This window comes from Trachurus japonicus, chromosome 2, assembly GCF_045865225.1.
Source record: "Trachurus japonicus isolate A0001 chromosome 2, Traja_1.0".
In the NCBI taxonomy this organism is placed as follows: domain Eukaryota; kingdom Metazoa; phylum Chordata; class Actinopteri; order Carangiformes; family Carangidae; genus Trachurus; species Trachurus japonicus.
The window spans coordinates 15428867-15452584 of record NC_140908.1 but is presented as its reverse complement, the minus strand read 5'-3'; the positions used below and the strand labels follow the sequence as shown (position 1 = coordinate 15452584).

General features: G+C 38.5%; 1 protein-coding gene across 1 annotated transcript in view; it reads left to right on the top strand.

The window, feature by feature from the left end:
* Positions 1–23718, top strand: part of runx1 (RUNX family transcription factor 1) — a 71222-nt gene that overhangs the window by 790 nt on the left and 46714 nt on the right. The gene's annotated exons all lie outside the window — the stretch shown is intronic.

Below are 23718 nucleotides of genomic sequence, written 5' to 3'. Positions count from 1 at the left end.
CAGACAAAACACCTACGTCATGCTAATGATAGCCATAGTTTATCAAAATAGCGATTTCGCAAGTTCTGCAACAGCTAATAGTCATACAATAAACAAATAACCAACGATAATCAATCTAGCTAGTATAGTTAGTGGGCATTAAAATTACATGTTTCGCAAATAGTAAATGATTCCTAAATATTTTATGTAGGCTAACTGAAACTGAAATTGCTAACGTGTTACCTATAGCAGAGCCGTCGTGTTAAACTCGCATAGGCCTACTAACCCAGACAAAACACATACGTCATGACAGCTGTACATGTCAAAATAGCGATTTCGCAAGCTCTGCAACAGCTAATAGTCATAAAACAAACAAATAACCAACGAAAATCTATCAATTTGTTAGCTAGCTAGTAGCCTATAGTTAGTCGGTATTAAAATTACATGTTCCACAAATAGTAAATGATTTCTAAATATTTTATGTAACTGAAACAGAAGTCGGCTTCAAATACCATCATGATATGCAGTTAAATAATTTAATTGATTAATTAATTAATTGATTAACTGTTAAATTAATTAAAAACAGTGTGTTTATTAATTTTCACACTACAACACAGGTGGAAAACAACTATCACAGTTAAGCTCATCTTCAATAAGCTGAATATGACAGGGCAGTCCATTCAACATCTTCATTTTTGCAACAGTTGGTCTTTCATTCCCACTGTCAGTAATATAATACAGGTCAGAATGTATAGAAACAGCACTATTACAGCATTGCTTTGAGTAATGATCCTCTTTTTGCATTAGGGTTAGAGCAGTTACAGCAGCATGCTAGCATTGTCTTTAGCATAAAGCAGACGAGATAGGGACAGAATATCATAACTGTCACTGCTTGGTGTGCGTGTGTGTGTGTGTGTGCCGTTGCAGGCCTATCTCGCTCTGCAGCAGCTGTAACAGTGTCCGTCCCACATCAGATCACATGTTTCCCGCCGCTGCGCTGGGTTTTATTCTATCATCTGCAGCGCGACACAGATCCTCTCCTGTCAGCGGCCACCGGACCTCAGGCCTCGTTAGCGTTGTGTAGTGTAAAGTTAGGGTTGTGTAGTGTAAAGTTAGCGTTGTGTAAAGTTGTGTATGCGTGTGCGACGTGTATGTATGTGGTCAGAATCAATGTGACTCTCTCACCTCTGATTGGTTAACTCCCATCCAATCATCTGCACCCACAAATCTGTATGCACGTGTGTGTGTATCTATTTGGGCGTCCACCAGACAAACACTGCCGTCTTATCAATGTGTGTGTTTTTTTAATTATTGACACGATCTGCTTTGACTGACCTGAGCTCAGAACTGTCTAGAGCGAACGTAAATAAACTGATCTGAGCTCAGTTTACCAGACATGTCACAGTGTCACATACAGACAGGGCTGTTGCTAGGAATTCTGGGGCCCCTGAAAGAATACTAAAGTGGGCCCCTCCCCCCTGACTTTTCCACTTTTTTTTCTTAGACTACGTACGTATTATCATTTTTTATTTAGTGTTGTGGTATTTTTTTTTTCTTTTGCTTTGTTCTGAAGTGAATTAAAGACAACTCTACTTGAAGATTCATCTTTTCCAGCGTCGTGTTTTGAGTTTTTGAGTTTATTTTACTGAAATGGAGAAGGAAAAGTAAAGGCCCAAACAGGACAATATATACGTTCTATATATGTTATTTTTCTTCTACATTAGCCTACTTTGTTTTGATGCTAATGCAGCATTACTATGAGTATTAGTCAGGGTCTTATGCAGAATAAATCAGTCATACAAAGATTAGACTACTGGGGTTTTTTTGGGGGGGCCCCACTGGGCGCTGGGCCCCTAGAATTATCATCACCTTTTTCTTCTATACGGCCCTGCACAAATCTGAGAGAAAAACAAAATGATCATATTATTGATTATTTTTTATTAATTATATCTCTCTCTGGACCAAAATGTGTTTTTCTCCATCTCTTAACTCTCCTCCATCTCCTCCATCGACCTCCCTCCCTCCCTCCCTCCCCTCCTTCCCCTCCTCCTCCATCACTCCTTTCCCAGTCAATATATCTCACATGTTGTTTTTGTGTGTTTGTGCAACTGTTGCGTTTGCATTGTTTCCTTCCTTCTCTTCATATATCATCAACCCTGGCTGTGTGAAACTTGTTTTCTCCACTTCTGAATTTACACCACCCATCACTCCTCCATCGGCCTCCTTCCACTTCACCACATTGTTTTGCCTCCGTCCGTCGGCTTGTCGGCGGCTGATTCTGGTTATCTGGGGGTTACACCTGCTGCAACGGAGCGCTGTTGTGTATGTATGTGTGCGTTATGTGTGTGTATGTGTGTGTGTGTGTGTGTTATCAGGAGAAGGCAAAAGTTGAAGAGAGGAAACTTGGCAGGTCTGCTTCAGGCTGATTCTAGAAGAGGTGATGCTGAGTCTGAAGGAACACTTGAATATTCTCACATTCATCACTCTGGGCTGCATGTAGCTGGACCTCGATGTGGCCGACTGCATCCAGGGAACAAGTGGTCACACAACCCCCCCCGGGACCCAGCTTGAATATTAACTCACATTCATATTACTCATTTCTTTGAAATTGATGAATTTACCGAAAGTGGAAAACCCCTCAACACAAGTTCCCAAGATGATGCAACTTCAAAGCTAAACTTAGCTTAGTTAGCTAAGTTAAGATATCCTTTTTTTTTTATAACAGATTTGGAAATGACTATGTCACGGCTGCATATAACATACAATATCAGTATAAAAATAAAAATACATAGTAAAATAGAAATAAAAATTTGAATAAGAATATGCAGTATATAAAATATAAAAATTAGTATGTAGACTAAATAAAAGAATGCTATAAAATCTTCTTAATCCAGGAAAATTAGTATTTTAATTATTTCAATTCTTACTTTTTTTTGTTGTTTGTGGTATTTGGTCTAAATCCTCATGATTCTGTGGTCTGTGCTGTTGTTATGCCAACAAGTGTTTCTAATGTTGTAAAGGTTAACGCTCAACAAAAGCACATGACAAGTGCATTAGGATTTTAGCAAAACTACCAATAATAATAAGAAGAATGAGAATAATGAATGAACTGATCGACTGTCTTGGAGGTTTGTGTTAGATCATTGTTTTCATATATTATTCAGTAAGTGAAACTTGACTGGATGATTGTGGGAAACGCTTCACGCATCAAAGTTGAAAAATCAAAGTTGCTCTGCATCATGTAAAACGTAATCAACCACTTTGTTTCTATGAAGGCTAACGCCTTTTAAGGAACAGTCCAAATAAACTACTACTGTATTATTTTGCAAAATATGCAGTTTGGTAAAGTAATTAAAAAGTTAAAAACAGAGTTGAGTTACATAATCAGTGCAGAAATAGGAGTTCTCTGATGTACGGTTGCATAGAGGATGAATAAAAGTGCTGAAAAATATAAATCATTTTTACGCACTAATATTGCACTGTAAAAACTCAACATCTTTCCAAGAACATTTGTCTTTTTTCTTGTCCAAATGTCTAATTTCTAGTCAAAACTAATCTCTTTCCACTCAAAATAAGACTCATCACCAAAAAATTTACTTGTTTCTAGATCATTTTCACTTGTTTCAAACAAATTTTCACTTGAAATAAGTAGAAAAATCAGCCAGTGAAAACATGTTTTTTGTGCTTTTTCCCCACTATCAGATTATTTCAAGTGAAAATCTGCTTGAAAGAAGTAAAAAGTGTCTAAAATCAAGCTGCTTTTAATATGATGAGTCTTATTTTAAGTAGAATGAGATTTGTTTTGACTAGAAATAAGACAAATATTCTTGGTAAGATTTTGAGTTTTTGCAGTGTATGCAGAATAAATCAGTAATACAAAGACTACTGGGGTTTTTTGTGCTTGTAATAAGAAAGAAAAACTTACTCCACTATCAGATTTTTCTACTTATTTCAAGTAAAAATCTGCTTGAAAGAAGTAAAAAGTGTCTAAAAACAAGCTGCTTTTTAATGTGAAGAGTCTTATTTTAGGTAGAATGAGATTTGTTTTGAAATTAGAAATAACATTTTGACTAGATTTTGAGTTTTTGCTGTGTGGATCCAAGATCAGGAGATAAAAACAAGTACAAGAACTCATGCATATTTGTTAGAGAAGCCATAGGTCAGTTGAACATTGATCCTGAGGTGTGAAGTGTTTTTGCAGAGTTCTCATAAAAAAAAATACAGAGGATGAACCAATTAGGGGAAAAAAAAAAAAGAAAAAGTAAATGGTGGATGAAACATGACCACAAACTGAACTGAACTGTGCAGTTTACCCAACACTGCTCAACTCACACAGGCTGTTTCACTATTTCAAAATGTCTGTTGGCTCTGTGTGTGTGTGTGTGTGTGTGTGTGTGTGTGTGTGTGTGTGTGTGTGTGTGTGTGTGTGTAACAGAGAAGATAGTGAGGGAAGAAGGAAACGAGGAGGATGCGTGTGACAGAGCATCCGTTAGAAAGACAAGGGCTCACATTCAAAACACACACACACACACACACACACACACACAGCTGCTGTTAACTTGTTAAAGGAGAAACACTAAGGTATCAATGCAAATATTTTGTGTTTTGACTACGAAAAAATATTCTAATGTGTGTGTGGTATCTACTATCTACTATCCAGGTTTGCTGGTTTTGCATTTACTGTGCCTTTGGTTAGCCATGTTGGTAAACCACACACACACAAACACACAGTCCAGTCAGCCTCTCTTGTGGTTATATATTGTAAAACTCAGCTTGGCTTGTGGCTTTGGTGTGTGTGCGCGTGCATGTGTGTGTGTGTGTGTGTGTGTGTGTGTGTGAGGAGAGGAACAGAAATCGTTATTTTAGTCGTCTGGTAACAGGAAGGAAGAAGGAGGAACAAACATGAGAGGACACAACGACAGAAGGAGAGAGGAGAGAGGAGAGAAGGGGGGATGAGCACCACTAAATACTGTCATTATAGGAATAAAAGTAAAATGTTATAGTCTACTTGCCAGCCAATAGGGCCCCATTGTGAACCCGGAAATGTTGAGTACCCCAAAGTTTTATGTTAGAAATATATAGTATGGGTCCCCAGTATTCAGAAACTGCCGGATGCTAATTTATATATATTGGGCAATTAGCACAATTGCCATAATTAGCATAAATTAGCATAATTTCCTATATGGGCAATATTTCAACAAAATTGACTTGGCTGATCTGGGCAATATTGGAGTGGTTTTAGGGGTTATTGATGATGCTGAATCCATTTCTGACATTTTCAAAATTCAAAATGGCTGTCTAAACCGGTAGTGACCAGATTTAAACCGCCAGTGGGCCGATTTTGATGGATTTCATCTGGTCCCTTCCGGTTTAGACAGCCATTTTGAATTTTGAAAATGTCAGAAATGGATTCAGCATCATCAATAACCCCTAAAACCACTCCAATATTGTCCAGATCAGCCAAGTCAATTTTGCTGAAATATTGCCCATATAGGCAACTATGCTAATTTATGCTAATTATGTCAATTGTGCTAATTGCCCAATATATATAAGTTAGCATCCGGCAGTTTCTGAATACTGGAGACCCATACTATATATTTCTAACATAAAACTTTGGGGTACTCAACATTTCCGGGTACTCATTGTTGGCAAGTAGACTATTATGTCATATATATTCACGTCATACCAACAGGGCCGTATAGGGGAGAACGGTGATGATAATTCGGGAGCGTGCCTATGTTCCCTCAGCCCTATGTTCCCTCATTTCTAAGTTTTTTTTTTTTCTTTCCAAAATTAGGCCCTATATGTTCCCACATTTCCTTTATGATCAATTTGCATCAGATTTTATCCCCATTTCTCCCAATTTGGTCGTCAATTCCACCCAACCTGTTATCCAGTAGCAGTTGACTAGGGGAGAGTGGGGTCAAGTGTAACACTTTTGACTATTTTCTGAATTTCTCTGGGACTGATTCAACTAGATAAGTCATTTTTTGCTATGTTGTAGTTACACAAGTCTACTACTGTCTCATAAATTTATTCAGCCCCATATATTACACAAAGAGTTCAATGTTGATTTATTTCAGAGAAGTCAAATGTTACTGTTGAGCCGCAGGGTGGACGGTCATGTGTTAACACACTACAAAACAACCACAAATAAGAAAATAACTAAAGTTTTATTACAGAAAGTATTAATTCAAAACATTTTCTTATCTTAAGTAATCATATTAGCTCATGTAAATTTGATAATATAACGGTGTAATGAATTCTAGCTAGTGAGTTTGAAAGCTAAATGAATTCTAGCTAACGTTAGCAGTGAAGCCCACTGTTGTTGTCCCTCAGGTAGCCTAAACTTCTGCTAGTTAGTCCATAGAGTATCTATACTATGTACTAAAACACTGAGTAGGTTTGCTTCATTAAAAACAAGTAAAAACTGCATTGTGATGCAAATTGTCATTACTGAAAACAGGGTTGTCCAGGTGTTACACTTCACCCAGCCTTGTCAGATAGCGTAAACCCCAATGTGCTAGCTAGTAGAAGGCAATGAATCAGATGGCACTCATTCAGGCTGTTAGCTAAGACATCAGGCATCAAAATGATTTAACTTGAGGTTCATTGCCTCAAGAACTCAGGACACCAGTTAAAATTTACAGCGATTTTGAAAAACTTTCGACTTTCTTACCCCAAAAACAGTGTTTTCTTGATAAAACCTGATGGGGATCAGAGAATGGGCTGATTTCTTCCAGGTAGGCAGAGGACCATAGTGAGCATGTGCAGAGTGAATATCATGACTCTAGCTTGTTTCTGACTGGGTGAAAGTGAGGTGTTACATTTGACCCTCCGTTACACTTGACCCCACTCTCCCCTACAGATGTAATGTAGCTTTTAGCTAAATCTGGGAACACAGGGCCCTGGGAACACAGGGCTGACCCCTTCCAACACCGCTACTCCAACATAGGGTTGAGTGACGAACCCTTATACCGAAAATAAACCCACCTCCATGAGTTAGTGCAATTTAGACAACAAACTTCTACAGTAGTACAAATAGTGTTAGTAGTAGTAAACAAAGCATTAGAAAGTGTGTAGGTCATGGTGCAAAGGACCCTAGTTTGAAATTACTCCGAATCACCCCTTTAAAATAAAAATGACTTGACTTAGTTTCATTTTGAGAAAATTCTTAGAAATAAGAAAAATCTTAGAAATGAGGCAACATAAACCTGAGGCAACATAAACCTGAGGGAACATAGGGCCCACTTTAGTATTCTTTCAGGGGCCCCAGAATTCCTAGCAACGGCCCTGTTCATACCAACAACATGACATTATTAAACTGACACCATCTGCTATGACTGTGTATGTCAAGGCTGAAACTCAATGTGCCACATTTACAAATACAGATAAATGTAGTGAGGTTATTTTCCGCAAATAATCACGCATTCATTTATAATTAATAGAAATCCCGTTACATTACATGCTGTCATTCCAACAACATCCCACTATTCCGATAAGGAAAGTTGCATTACTCAACAGGTCACTCCCTCCTATGGACTCTCTCTATCTGGACTGTCTAGCCTCTACCTGGTGTTTTTACTAAACTTAAAGCAGATAACAGCGGCACGGCCGTTTCGGCTAATGCTGTGTTCAAGGCAGGCTTTTGAAACCGTAAGTTACAGCTTCAAGTCACAACTACGGCTTGGTAGCGTTCCAGGTAACCCGTAGCTCGTGTTTTTACCGTCCTGTTGTCTGTGAAAGTTCCCTATAACGGCCACTCGTAACTTCCGACCCGTGAACTCGTACCAGATCGAACTGGTATGACTTCACAGGAAGGAAAAACACAAAGTACGAGTTTCCTTGAACGCACCATGAGTTAGCGGCCCCCGCCCTTGTCAGGCATCAATTGGTCCTCGTGCTACGTCACCACATTCACGCGCATCCCTTGGCTGCACACACAGCCCTTCATGCCGTTCTCTCCCCTCATTGGATAACACTTGTATCCCACAAGGAAAATTTTCTCCTCGGGTTACAGCAGAGCAGAGTGACGGAGAGACTCGTGTTTAGGCTGAAATACTTCATGTAAGTGATTGCTGACGGAAAATAGGACTATTTAGGACTTATATTAACAAAAACATTCCACTGATATCTGCTTTAACCAACTCCTTTCTTCATTGCCTAAACCCAACCAGTGCAAAATGTTTTTTTGGGGGGGAAATACGCTATTAAAGCCCCAGTATGTAACTTATTTGGCTTTTTATTAGAAAAAATCAAATCTGTCTTTCATAAATGCGTATTTGACTGAAGGTGAATCACACCCTCATCCAAAGTAAAGCTTTCTGGTTCCTTAGAATGAGTTGTTACAAGTCGTTACAAATACAGAAGTGGGCGACGCACCGAACCGAGGCGGCCATGTTGCATCGTGACCGTAGGTAACCACGGAAACGGCCTGTTATAAGGGTGTAGTGTGAGGAAGGACGGAGGCACCGGTGTTGCATTCAGGTGCAGTCAGGCAGACGGACGTCTAGTTGGCAAACCAACCGGATGTCATTTTACTAAAACAATACCACATCACCATGACAACATGTTGTCAGGCCTGTATTGTTTTTGCCTCGTGCTGGCGGACCACTTGTTTATCCTGTTACATGCAGCGTCTGTTGTCTGTCTGACGTCTGCCCCATTTCACCTGAATGCAACATCAAGAATACGTTCAGATATGTAACCGCACCGCTAGATGGGGGGAATTCCTACGTACTATACCTTTAACCTTCCAAGTCTGAGTTGTTTAAATGACAGAAATCTGTTTTGATGAATGTAAATCAGCCTTAACCTTGGATTGACTTAATCCATTATAATTAAACAAGATTTTATAGCCGATACATAAAAAACAAAGAAAAAAAAGGTTTGTTTTCACTTTAAAGTTTAAAATTGTCTACAAAACAAATGAGACAGATAAAGCTGCAAAACTATAAAATAACCACTGCATTCAAAACAAAAACCCATAGACGCTTGTTTATCCTGTTACATGCAGCGTCTGTTGTCTGTCTGACGTCTGCCTGATTTCAAGTGAATGCAACATCAAGAATACGTTCAGATATGCTGCTGCACCGCTAGATGGGGGCAATTCCTACATACTATACCTTTAAAGGAATTGTCAAAGGCAAGATGTTTAAAAAAAAAAGGCAAAAATGGTCAGAATGACGGGACATTTGATAGAAAATTGTATGTCGGGCTGGTGGGATGTCGGAGTGGCGGTTGCCCCCCAAATCCCACATTCCAGGAAGCATCAAGCTAAACTCGATTAGGATGAATCAATAGGATTGAAGATTCAAAAAGAAGCCATGATATAGTTTGAGCATCAATCCATAGTTAATCATGAACTTTGTCTTCACCACACTGATCTAAAGCTAGATAGAGATACTTCAACTTTTTAATTTAGCGGTTCAAATTTAAAGGAGCTGTATGTAAGAATTTGCTGCAGTCAAATTCAAAACACTCTCTTTCCTTCCGTTTTTACAATTTTAAACAGAACAATCTGACAGTTGTTGTGGACATTTCTTTTAACTTGTGAGAGAGAAAATCAAAAGTCCAGCAAAATGAGGTTTCACTTTAAAGCTATAGTGAGTAACTTCTATCGCCCCCTAGAGGATTTCTGCGTTATTACAACGATACGTCCGGCACCTCAATATGGCGTATGGCCCGGTGTGACACAAAAGTCTGTTCGAGAGTGCAATGCACACTGAGATTCGGTTGCATCTGGTTACATAGACACAAGAGCGAGAAGGAGAAACATTGTCCAATAACATTATTGCATTCTTGCAGAATAAGTTTAGATAGCATCAACTCGTAGGAAGAGAGTGGTTGTCTGTAACTGAAGGTTTGTTGTGGTTGTTTCACACCTCAGCATGTTGACGTCTCATGGTGGTTTTGGATATGGAGACGGCTGCTTGGTTTTTAGCGTAATCATCACAAAATAACAGGAACCAAGTCGCACACCTGCATATTACCCCGTACACAGCAGAAAAGTGCAACTTGCGCTTTCCTCGAAGTTCACCTAAAGTTCACGAGCACACATCTTCAAGGTTCAATCAAGGGTCATAAACATAAAAAAATCCTGGTTTTGTTTCTGCTTTTGTCGATACGTTTTTGAGAGTCATAGTGAGTTCTTTTAATGTAGTAACGTCAGACATAATCCACAAGCTGCAGCTCAGTGATGCAAATAACATTTTTAAATGCAAATATTCCGGCTGTATTATTGTTGTCAGTTTGATCAGTATTTCAAATTAACGTGATTCCTTCTTCTCTGGTGACTATTGGGTGATTTTATCATTACTTGCCATATTTTTTTTTTTTTACATATAGCTCCTTTAAGTCAGGGTACATCTTTTTTTTTTTTAATTTCAAAAAAATTATTTGAAATTTACAGCCACGAACCAAACTATGTGACTTAAAGGGATACGCCAACATTTCTTTTTGTGTCTTGCCTCACTCCCGAGTCCATGACCAGCAGATAGACACCATCCTTTCCACTGTGCGTGCAGTAACAAGGGAGATAGAGCCGTATCGCCGTAATTAGCTTAGCTCAAACACTGGAAGTGTATGGGTAGTGTTAGCCTAGCTTAGCTCAAATGCTGGAAGTGTATGGGTAGTGTTAGCCTGCCTCCTACCTGAGCCGAAATCAGAAGTCAGAAGCTGATTTCATTTTAGCTCTAAACTCTGTAAATATATCACTTTATCCACATTTCAAACATGTTTAGGTGAGAAAGTAGCCGTTTAGATCAGCAGTGTGTCGTTAATTTGTCTAAATACCAGCTGTTTACTATTTTGTTGAATTCGGCGCTACTCAAGCTAGCCGTTGTGACCAACGCACTTCCGGTTACTTTCACAAAATAAAACACCCGTTGCCCTTTACATACAGAAAACCATGACGATAGAATTTGTGCTTTTACTTTGAAACAGGAAGCTAAACTACCCTCAATGTAGCTAGCTTGAACCAAAATAAAGCGTCTTAGCTTGAACCCTCCGTTTTGACCGATCTGGTCCCGTTAGCGGCATTTGACCGCTCAAGATGCCTTACCGGAGAGTTTTGTCAGCTCTGAGACCAAGATGGGTCCGTTTAGAGTTGCTGAAGAGTTTCTCTGATGACTTTAGGTGGAGGCAGGCTAACACTACCCATACACTTCCAGTGTTTGAGCTAAGCTAATCAGCTACTTTAGGTGGAGGCAGGCTAACACTACCCATACACTTCCAGTGTTTGAGCTAAGCTAATTACGGGCGATACGGCTCTATCTCCCTTATTACTGCACGCACAGTGGAAAGGATGGTGTCTATCTGCTGGTCATGGACTCGGGAGTGAGGCAAGACACGTAAAAAAAAAAAGTTGGCGTATCCCTTTAAGTGCAATATGTTGATTTTTAAAAACAGGACAATACACGTGAATATCCCAGTAAATAAAACAATGACTGAATGACATACAATACAAATACCAACTGTATTTTTATCATGTTTGAGCAAAATTTTATGCAATTTTTTCCATTCACTAGCTTACAAATGTAAATTAACACCAAAGCAAAACATCATCAGTCTTTCCCTCTCCACTACGTCGTACCACACACTTCCTCTCCGCTGGCACTGAACGTGTTTATAATTCTAATGTTCCATTAAAGTGTGAATCCAGGTGGAAATTCACAGTGAAACAAACACCCAGATGAGACGTGGATTTTTCCATTGAGCTGCTGCTGCTGCTGCTGCTGCCGATTTTGGGAAGTCAGTGAGACCAATGGAAAAAAGGGATGGATGGACAATTTATGAGAAGTTATAGCGGCGTTGTTTTACCAGAAACTCGTCCTCCTTCTTTCCCTCAGTTCACTGTGTTTCTCAGTGGATTATGGCTCCTCTCCAACAGCTACTTGTTGTTCCTGTGGGAGAATTAAGGATTGGTTTATATTTGACTGGTGTATTTCAAAATAAGAGTCCTTTCTGCCGTCTATGAAAAACTGTCAGGATTTGAAACCTGGCCTGCGCCATGAATCTGGTTCTGTTTTTAATTATCTCAGCCAGTACACTACAAAACACACACACCGTGTAGGACTGTGCAGTCTTGATGCTGGTTAAGGAGGGTTTATGGTTCTCAGTGATAGAAGTGCCAATGAGAGGCCAATCAGAGGCCTCGTTTCCCTATGAGGACCCCGAGTATTAGCCAAGGGGTCCACACATACCAGGCCAGACTCACCAGGTCGTTAAAATAAAATGTGCTAATCTGCCCCTTCAGTTATTACGACGGAGTATTAGGGCCACATTGACTTAAATCTTCAATTTACGACTTTATTCTCGTAATGTTTTGACTTTTTTCTCGTAGGAAATGTACGACTTTATCCTCGTAAATTTACGCCTTTATTTCTCGTAATGTTATGACTTGTTCCTCGTGGGACATGTGCAACTTTATTCTCGTAAATTTACGACTTTATTCTCGTAATGTTATGACTTTATTCTTGTAAATTTACGACTTTATTCTTGTAAATTTACGACTTTATTCTCGTAATGTTATGACTTTTTTCTCGTAGGACATGTACGACTTTATTCTCGTAAATTTATGACTTTATTCTCGTAATGTTATGACTTTTTTCTTGTAGGAAATGTACAACTTTATTCTCGTAAATTTACGACTTTATTCTCGTAAATATACAACTTTATTCTTGTTATGTTATGACTCTTTTCTCGTAGGAAATGTACGACTTTATTCTCGTAAATTTACGACTTTATTCTCGTAACGTTATGACTTTTTTCCTCGTAGGAAATGTACGACTTTATTCTCGTAAATGTACGACTTTATTCTCGTAAATGTACGACTTTATTCTCGTAAATGTATGCCGTTATTCTCGAAGTCTGTTTTGTTTTGTTTTCTTCTCAATGTGGCCCTAATACTCCGTCATAAGTTATAAATGATGTTGTCTGGTGTTTTATTGTGAAGGTGTCACCACAGGAAGCGCTTGTGGTTTAACTAAAACAAAAAGGATCAATCCTCTGGGGACCAGGAACGTGCTCAGGAAGCTTCACGACAATCTGGCCTGGAGATGTTGTGAAAGGAGAGGGGTCAAAGGTCGTCAGCGTTATTAGGCTCAACCCTCTGGGGACCACGAATGTCCTCATGATCACTTGACCAGCAGCTGCTTTGTAATAATTACAGCTCTTATTTTGGAGGGAAGTTTCCCGTTTCCTGCCAACAGCTGCAGGAATAAACAGATGGAAATTAGAAAGAAAGAAAGAAAGAAAGAAAGAAAGAAAGAAAGAAAGAAAGAAAGAAAGAAAGAAAGAAAGAAAGACCTCCTGCTGGCAAACTATTAAAGACTCAGGTTTTATACCGGTCTCACTTAGGGGCTGTCTGCTCCAATCATTATGATTCACACACACACTCACCTAACTCGCACTAACACGGCCTTACACTGCAAAAATTCAAAATCTTACCAAGAATATTTGTCTTATTTCTAGTCAAAATGTCATTTCTAGTCAAAACAAATCTCATTCTACTTAAAATAAGACTCATCACATTTAAAAAGTAGCTTGTTTTCAGACAATTTTTACTTCTTTCAAGCTAATTTTCCACTTTAAATAAGTAGAAAAATCTGACAGTGGATCAAGTTTTTCTTTCTTATTAAAATCACAAAAAACCTGCTTTGACTGGCAGATTTTTCTACTTATTTCAAGTGAAGATTTGTTTGAAACAAGTGAAAATGATCTGAAAACAAGTTAATTTTTAGGTGATGAGTCTTATTTTAAGTGGAAAGAGATTAGTTTTGACTAGAAATGAGACATTTGGACAAGAAATAAGACAAATATTCTTGGAAAGATGTTGAGTTTTTGCAGTGTAGAGGACTAGTTGGACTACAGCTAGTGTAATATCTGTGTGTGTGTGTGTGTGTGTGTGTGTGTGTGTGTGTGTGTGTGTGTGTGTGTGGTGGATCATTTGTGCAGCTGTGATCCCTGGCACTCATCCTGAAGCCTGGGAATAGCTCAGAATTCCTTCTATGGATTCATCTCCTTCTGTTTGTCTGTCTTTTTCTTCCACACACACACACACACACACACACACACACACACACACACACACACACACACACACACACACACACAGTGGCTCCCATGTGGAGATCTGGCCACACATCACACGACTCAGCTCAGCTGTTTGATCTCTGCACCTCCCACTGTAAAAGATGTCGACACTCGGCTGCTGCTTTTACCTCAAGTTCTCACTGTTCACAGCTTCATCACATCTGTGTCACAAGCTTAAACTATAGACACATTTACATCTTTTAAACATTGATTATCCAGTATCAATTGATGACCAAAAATATGACATACCGTATATTAACATGTTAGCTTTATTATGAGATGAGATAAGATAGGATAAATTGAGAAAAGATAAGATAAACTAGGATAAATTGAGCTAACCTACATGTTAGCTTTATTATGAGATAAGATAATCTAGGATAAATTGAGCTAAGGTAAGATCAGATAAGCTAGGATAAATTGAGCTAAGCTACATATTAACATGTTAGCTTTATTATGAGATAAAATAAGCTAGGATAAATTGAGCAAAGGTAAGATAAGCTAGGATAAATTGAGCTAAGCTATATTAGCTTTATTATGAGATATGATAAGCTAGGATAAATTGAGCTAAGCTACATATTAACATATGTATGTTAGCTTCAATCAATCAATCAATCAATTTGTTTATTTCGGGCATGTCAATTTAAATCATCATCATCACACTTCATCTTAGTTCAAATAATACAATACACATGGCCAAAAGGGAAAGCGAGAGAAGCAAAAGCTGATCTAGTCCCGCCCCCATTACCCACAGAATAAAAATCTTTATCATAATCTTTCAATAGCTTTACTATGAGATAAAATAATCTAGGATAAATTGAGCGAAGGTAAGATAAGATAGGATAAATTGAGCTAAGCTACATATTAACATGTTAGCTTTATTATGAGATATAATAAGCTAGGATAAATTGAGCTAAAATAAGATAAACTAAACTAAGATAAGATAAGACAAGACAGACTTTATTAATCCCAGCCTGGGAAATTACTGTATCACACCAGAGAAAGAATAAAGATAGAAACAATTTTGAAATAAATACATCACACATACAGTAATTTAAATAATGTAAAGAAAAGCATGTACAAATGCTACATTATATAGTGTTGTTACTGTACATTACTGCATTTCTGATTAATTTGATGTAAACACTGGCATGTAGTCAAATTCACCATCCGATGACTCTAGGCTGCTTTTTTCCCCCAATGCTTACAATATTCCTTCTTTTCCACATTTGTCATTACTTGCCTCTGAAAAAATGATATTGAATTGTTTCGCCAAACATTTTCAATTGTCTTCCCTCCTCTGTTATTCCATTATTCCTCACTTGCTCTGCTGGCCACTGTGCCTTCTATCCTTTCTCTCTCTTTCCCTCTCTTCTCTTTCTTTTTCTTTTTTTTGCCTCTCCTCCTCTCTCTCCTGGAACTCCTTGAGGAATGTGAACTAAACTGACTCACGCCTCCTCTTTGCTGCTCGTCTCTCAGGAGGCACATAGGTGGAAATCCCCCTCTCCCTGGTGCTTATTTCCCTGGTGTCCCATGTGTCACTGTAAATCTATGTCCTCTAAGTAATAACATGTATTTGAAGTTTGAAATTGTGAAATTTAAGATCTGTTGATCTATTTATCACACTTGGTTCAGTGTATGAATTTTTTTTGGTACCCCCTGAAACACAACATGCATATTTGCCATGCGTTTTTGTTGTGAGTTTCTCCATCTAATGTGGAATTAATTGGAAAAAATCAAATTAATTTAGTTTTTATCATTGATGTCTACATGTCTTTCATTAATTGCAGTGGGACAAGTTATGCAAGTGATATAAATGCACCTGCTCTTACCCTTCCAATTCACATGACTAGAGGGAAATACAAGAGTATATACTATTTACTGTACAATATACTGTTATAGACAAACGCAGCAATGTCATTTTTTACAGTGTCTCATCTCACTGTCCTCATCCATCAGCTGCGACAGGAAGAGGGAGCTCCTATAAAGATCCCTTCATTTCCTCCCCTCTTTTTCATCTCTCCTCCTCCATCTCCACCCTCTCTGTCCCTCACTTCCTCCACGCTGCTGTTTAATTGCTTCAGTGTTTTAATATCAGCGTCATGGTGGACAGTAAGACTTCACCACTGGACCGACACAGTTTCGCGCATAGGCCTACTTGTTTCTCGTAGAGTTTTGGTCTCAAAATTTAAAGTGATACGCCAACATTTTTTTTTCCGTGTCTTGCCTCACTCCTGAGTCCATGACCAGCAGATAGACACCATCCTTTCCACTGTGCGTGCAGTAACAAGGGAGATAGAGCCGTATCGCCGTAATTAGCTTAGCTCAAACACTGGAAGTGTATGGGTAGTGGTAGCCTGCCTCCACCTAAAGTCGCTAATTAGCTTAGCTCAAACACTGGAAGTGTATGGGTAGTGTTAGCCTGCCTCCTACCTGAGCTGAAATCAGCAGTCAGAAGCTGATTTCATTTTAGCTCTAAACTCTGTAAATATATCACTTTATCAACATTTCAAACATGTTTAGGTGAGAAAGTAGCCGTTTAGATCAGCAGTGTGTCGTTAATTTGTCTAAATACCAGCTGTTTACTATTTTGTTCGGACGAATTCGGCGCTACTCAAGCTAGCTGTTGTGACCAACGCACTTCTGGTTACTTTCACAAAATAAAACACCCGTTGCCCTTTACATACAGAAAACCATGACGATAGAATTTGTGCTTTTACTTTGAAACAGGAAGCTAACCTACCCTCGATGTAGCTAGCTTGAACCAAAATAAAGCGTCTTTGCTTGAACCCTCCGTTTTGACCGATCTGGTCCCGTTAGCGGCATTTGACCGCTCAAGATGCCTTACCGGAGAGTTTTGTAGCTCTGAGACCAAGATCGGTCCGTTTAGAGTTGCTGAAGAGTTTCTCTGATGACTTTAGGTGGAGGCAGGCTAACACTACCCATACACTTCCAGTGTTTGAGCTAAGCTAGGCTAACACTACCCATACACTTCCAGTGTTTGAGCTAAGCTAATTACGGGCGATACGGCTCTATCTCCCTTGTTACTGCACGCACAGTAGAAAGGATGGTGTCTATCTGCTGGTCATGGACTCGGGAGTGAGGCAAGACACGAAAAAGAAAATGTTGGTGAATCCCTTTAATTTTTCGCTGGATCTTTCCTGGTCCACTCATGAAGTTGAGGTTAAATCAGATCATTCTAGTCACTTCACGCATGAATACGATGATGAGCAGTTTCAACCATAGACCTATTGTTTTTCTTTCTGTCTATGTGTGTGTGTGTGTGATACACTGACTGTGGTAGTTTGAGGGGAACCACTAGTTTAACTTCACCACAGTGTTCACCAAATCCAAAATGGTGCACAACAACTGTACTTTGGTCAATGCCAAACGTACAGTAGTGTGTATGTGCGTGTCTGTGTGTGTGTGCAGTGGTTACATTTATTTTTCCAGTTGGGTTAGTGTTGTAGTGTTAAACCAACAATATCACATTATCTGATATTTTCTTCATCATTTTTCTAATGATTATGTATTTGTTTCATACAATCAAACATAACCATTTGCGGATATTGGCATAGATAGCCTACACAAAAAAAACTATAGACTATTATTCTCTCTGGATTTAAAGGGTGATTCCAAGTTGCCTACATATTTTCGCTACACTTCCCCGCTGACTTTAACCTCCCGTGAAGTTTCGCAAAAGCCACTGACAGCAAAGAGCCATCTGACGATCGATGGATGGAGCGCTCGGTTCACGCCGACTTTTTTCTTTCTCGGCGTCTCTCTCGTCTCTCCTGACCGCATCGGTTCCCCTTGTAAAGCCTTTAATGGGGCGGGAACTCTGGTGGGACGAGGCGAAGCGAGGTCCCTTCAATCCTGTGGTTAACGAAGAAGTCATGCAAAAAGTCATCTCGCCCATTTCCCAACTCCTCCTCGCCCTCTTTTCCTCCCTTCGTACCCATTTGTCGCCACATTGTGGTTAACAAGTGACTGCAAACTCCTTCCCCATGTATGTGTGTATGTGTGTATGTGTGAAGCGTACCCATTAGCGCTCCTCTATTCACTATTGTAAATTCCAACCTTCTGATTTATTCATTAGCTCATTTGGGACTGCATGTGTCCTCGTGTGGTTGGGCTTCGGGGTGTCTGATTGGCTAATCCCACCAGCTCCTTCCACTTTGATGATCCATTTGTGTTCTCCAGAACCTCCAACATTAACTTGGCACACACACACACACATACATACACACATGCACATGCAAGCTCCAAAAGAAAAAGACAAAATACCCAAAGCTTTTGTGTGTGTGAATAGTTAATTAGTTGATTGGACTGACAGGCCGTGGAATAGGCTCATTGATTTTTGTGGCGGTCGATAGATAGTGACTGTTCAAAGCCTCGTGTTTATCCTTTAGAATGCAAAGAAATCAGGAAATGTCCCTTTATTCACAATAAGAGAGATAGTTTAGGTTATTCCGCATGGAGTGTAGAAGGTCGTCACGCATCGTTTTTACGGGGTCAGCCCTATGTTGCCTCATTTCTGAGATTCTTCTCAAAATGAAACTCTAAGTCAAGTCATTTTTATTTTTATACCGCATTTAAAGGGATAGTTCAGAGTAATTTCAACCTAGGGTCCTTTGCACCTCGAACCACCTCGAATTTCTTGTCAAAATGTCTCATTTCTAGTCAAAACTAATCTTTTTCCACTTAAAATAAGACTCATCACCTAAAAATGAACTTGTTTTTAGATCATTTTCACTTGTTTCAAACTAATTTTCAATTGAAATAAGTAGAAAAATCTGCCAGTGAAAGTAAGTTTTTTCAGCTTGTAATAAGGAAGAAAAACTTGCTCCACTATCAGATTTTTCTACTTATTTCAAGTGAAAATCTGCTTGAAAGAAGTAAAAAGTGTCTAAAAACAAGCTGCTTTTTAATGTGATGAGTCTTATTTAAGTATAATGAGATTTGTTTTGAAATTAGAAATGAAAAATGAAAAATTTTGACTAGAAATAAGACAAATATTCTTGGTAAGATTTTGAGTTTTTGCAGAGTCTGCGTCCAGTCCGCAAGAGAACAGTTTTCATCATAAAACAGGACAGTTGCTGCAAAATTCCTTAAAGCCTCTGTGAAGAAAATACTGCAAAAGTTGCACTTATATTAACATTTGTGTGTACGCACCTTAAGACATACTTTGTTAATAGAGCTGTAATAGGTTGAAGCAACTGATTCCCACAGAAACAGAAAGCAGACTGCAAAAACTCAAAATCTTACCAAGAATATTTGTCTTATTTCTAGTCAAAATGTCATTTCTAGTCAAAACAAATCTCATTATACTTAAAATAGAAATCAACACATTAAAAAGTAGCTTGTTTTTAACACTTTTTACTTCTTTCAAGCAGATTTTCACTTGAAATAAGTAGAAAAATCTGCCAGTGGAGCAAGTTTTTCTTTCTTATTACAAGCACAAAAACATGTTTTCACTCGCAGATTTTTCTACTTATTTCAAGTGAAAATTTGTTTGAAACAAGTGAAAATGATCTAAAAACAAGTTAATTTTTAGGTGATGAGTCTTATTTTAAGTGGAAAGAGATTAGTTTTGACTAGAAATGAGACATTTGGACAAGAAATAAGACAAATATTCTTGGAAAGATTTTGAGTTTTTGCAGTGCAGAGCTTGGGAGAGTTGGGATCAACACATACGTCACCGTGGAAACAGCAACAAACTGTGTGACTTGTGTATATAATAGCACCGATCACTACAATGGAAAATAACGGTCTAATCAGAGCTGTGTATGTAAATGATACTCATGCAACACAGCCATTAGAGGCCAGCTGCCTGCTGCTTAGTTTAGGTTTTAACCGGTCTAGATCTGTGGTTTACAGCTTTAATGGTTTGATAGCTATCGCAAAAGATGAATGAAAAACTTTCACTTTTCTATCGTCCTTTCCTCAATCCCTTGTTTCCTCAGGGATCTCCCTCTCAATCCTCCTTCTCATCCTCCTCTTCCTCCCCTCAGGGTCTGGATTCATCTCAGTGTCGACACACCACCACACCATCCATCCATCCATCCATCTTTCCTTTACCACCGTCACCCTGGTAACTACTACAGTTAGGGGTTAGCACAGTGTTCTTCAACCTTGGGGTCGGGACCCCACGTGGGGTCACCTGGAATGTCTAGTAATTGATAAATAAATAAAAAAGACTGATAAAAATATTTTTAAAACTAATTATTATTATTTTTAAACGTATCATTAAAAACCCCACAGGCAATCAAAGTGCAGGAAAAACACAGTTTTTATTTGGACCTAACCAACTGCTGATCGGCGGGCGCTAACCCTGGGCGGAGGGATACGTGAGTTGGTTAGGTCCAAATAAAAACTGTGTTTTTCCTGCACTTTGAAGGGCTGGAAAAAATTATATTATAGCGAACAATGGAACTGTGTTTTTTTTTTTTCAGGTAAAACCTCTTTTAGGCCGTGAAAATAGGTCGTTTCTTTGGGTCTGTTCACAACACTGTATGTTGTAAATCTCTGGGCAGGGCTATTATGGGCTGGCGTTGCTAACGGGAGGAGTGCAGAGAGTCTTCTACTGCAATTAAAGTACTTAGGGGCTATTTGGAGATCATACAACCACACTTTAAAAAAAATGCTACTATCCCTTTAAACAACTGTATTCTTTACTTTCACTTTCTCAAATATAAATCGAGTTCATATAAATGCAGGATATAAAATCTGAGCTGGCACATCTTGATTGACGCGGGTCGCCAGAAATTTGTGAAAATGGGGTCACGAGCCAAAAAAGGTTGGGAACCACTGGGTTAGGGATATGGTTGGATAGTTTGGACCAGTCCTGTGATCAGGATGTCTTCACTTTATGCTGGGCTTACACCAAACGATAAACGTGTTTGATATTATCACAAGTCGCAGTGACGTAGACGATCAACAACCAATAGATTAGCAGTGACAAAAGCCGAAACAGGAAACTAGACAGTCAATAACAAACATGGACCAGAGCGACTGATAGAACAGCCAGATAATAACATAACAGCTGGCTATCGGTTGCCGTGAATGCTAATTTCTGTTAGCCCGTCTGTGAGATTTTACATTATACGTTAGCATTAAGCTAACAGACTTTATGTTTAGTTGTGATACTGACTGTGTGTTTTCAAACTATGTGGGTTTGATTGAACATCTTTGCTTAAATATATATATTCCTGCTTAATATATTGCTTTACTACTCTTTTTATTTTATGTAGGCCTATGCCATTTTTCCTGTAGGGCAGGCTAATCTTCAATTCGGAGTGACAAATAAAACCTTGAAGCAAGAAGATTTTGCCTTTTGTTTGAGAACTTTGATACAGAAATTCAGTAACAGTTGTAAATATACCTTTATACGGTTTATTTTTTAATATTTTACTGTTCAAAAGCAAGCTCACTACTGTCTGAAGAACATGACAGCAGCTGATTCTCCTTTTTATAAAATTTCTGCTGTGCATGATGGGGAAAATCTAGTTGTAGTCTTGTAAATAGTGACCCTATAAGATTCACGGTCTTTGTAAAAATTTTAGTCTGAGACTATTCTGGGACTAAAACCTCTAAACAACAGTCTTTAGATGTGAGCTGATAGTCTTTTAGAGTCTTTTCTAAATCTTTTCAAAGTCTTCTGGTGTGTGGGTAGGCTCCGTTGACACGTTCAACAGGGATGACACCCAGGGGAGGGCAGGTTTTACAGATGGGACCCTGGTCTGGGATCACCTGTGGATTCACAAAGAGCTGCAGGATCTCACCTGGTTAGGTATCAGACTCAGCTTTAACCGGGTACATGTGATACGGCAACATGTCTCTATGGTTTTAATCCAATAACTAATAAATAGACAAAATGACCAAAAGAGTAAAGCACATGGACTTCAGGATGGTGGGTGGGCAAGACCTGCTTGGCTGTGTGTGTGTGTGTGTGTGTGTGTGTGTGTGTGTGTGTGTGTGTGTGATAGATAAGAATTTCTGCTCTAATGCATCTGCTCAGCCATTCAAACTGCACTAAACACAGCCTGGGGCTTTTTTCATACTTCTCTCTGTCTTTCTGTCTGACTTGTCCTCTCTCCCTCTCTCTCTGTCTTTCTGTCTTTCTCTCTCTCCCTGTCTCTCCTTCTTTCTATTTTCTTTCCATCTCTGCATCAGTGTGAACATTTTACTAACTTGAAACGTTAACGTGTTTGATCAGGTACACTCCTCTCTTTCCTCTTTTCCTCTCTCTCTCTCTCTTCATTTCATTTCTTGTGTCAGAAAATCAATGTTGAGTTTAACCGTGATAAGACAGTCTTCTCTCATCGCAGCGGCTGGCTGAATAATTCACAACACACACACACACACACACACACTGGTCTTTGTATAGCTGTGAGGACGCCTAAATCTTAAACTTGACTTTAACCGGAACTAAACCAGGTTTTAACTCAAATTATTAAACGGCAATTTCTCAAAAAAAAACAAAAAATTCAATAAATAGCCTAATAATAAAAGGAAACTAGAAAATGCATTTCCTGAAGGAAATACGAGAGAATGCTGAAAGCTATAAGCTGAATGAGCTATGAGGGTGAGTAGATAATGAGTGAAATTTGAATTTTGGGTGAACTATCACTTTAAGTCACAGAATTACCCAACCCTTAACCCAACAAATGGGTTACTCACTGAAAAATAACCCAATTACTTGCACAACCCAGGAATTGGGTTAAATTCATAGCCCTATAACCCTGAAAATGGGTTATACTCTGGAAAAATAACCCAAAAATTTAACTCAACACCAATAACTCAGAAATTGGGTTACAGAGATAACCCAACATTTTTTAGCGTGTATATACAGTATATCTAAGTTTTCATGTATCTATATCGCCGTTTAGACTAATCTGATGTTTGTAAAGTCTATAAAACCAATGATTGGACAAACATTACTATTTATGTGTGCACAATAAATAATAATGAGTGAAATTTCAATTTTGAGTGAACTATCCCTTTAATACTTATCTGGGTTTGGTATCTTATCTGACGTTATTTGGGTTAATTATTTTTGCTGTACTTAGCTGCAATCTCCTGGAAATTATTTGGTGACATAATGGCATACAAAACAAATGATTTATTGCAGAATTTATGTTCATGATACACATCTATTTACTCAAATGTCACAAATTATTAGAATTTTTTTTACCTTGAAGTCTGGAAAAAGTAAGGAATTTAGTAATTTCAAATGAGTAGGGACCCTGTATAAACCAGACTGAAAACTGAAACTATGATCACAACTCAAGTTCCTTTCACAAATGAACAGTTGTGCACTTTGAGCAGTGGAAGATGATCCATTGCACAGATTCATTATAATCTGAATAACAAGTGATACAAGTTCATACGGCAAAAGTGGTCAAAAGTGCAACTGGAAGATGGTTGCTGCTCACACTCACTCAATTGTATTCTTATTTTCTTACCTCAACCTATATTTAGACCAATATATTTTGTAACATATTTTATATATAGCCTATAAAAAAAAATGCTATGAGAAGCCAGTGATGTAGAAGCTATAGTGGTCATAGAAAATATCATAGATGGACACAGATTTGTAAATGTATTTAGTTTGTTATATATAAATCAGGCCAATATGTAGATAAG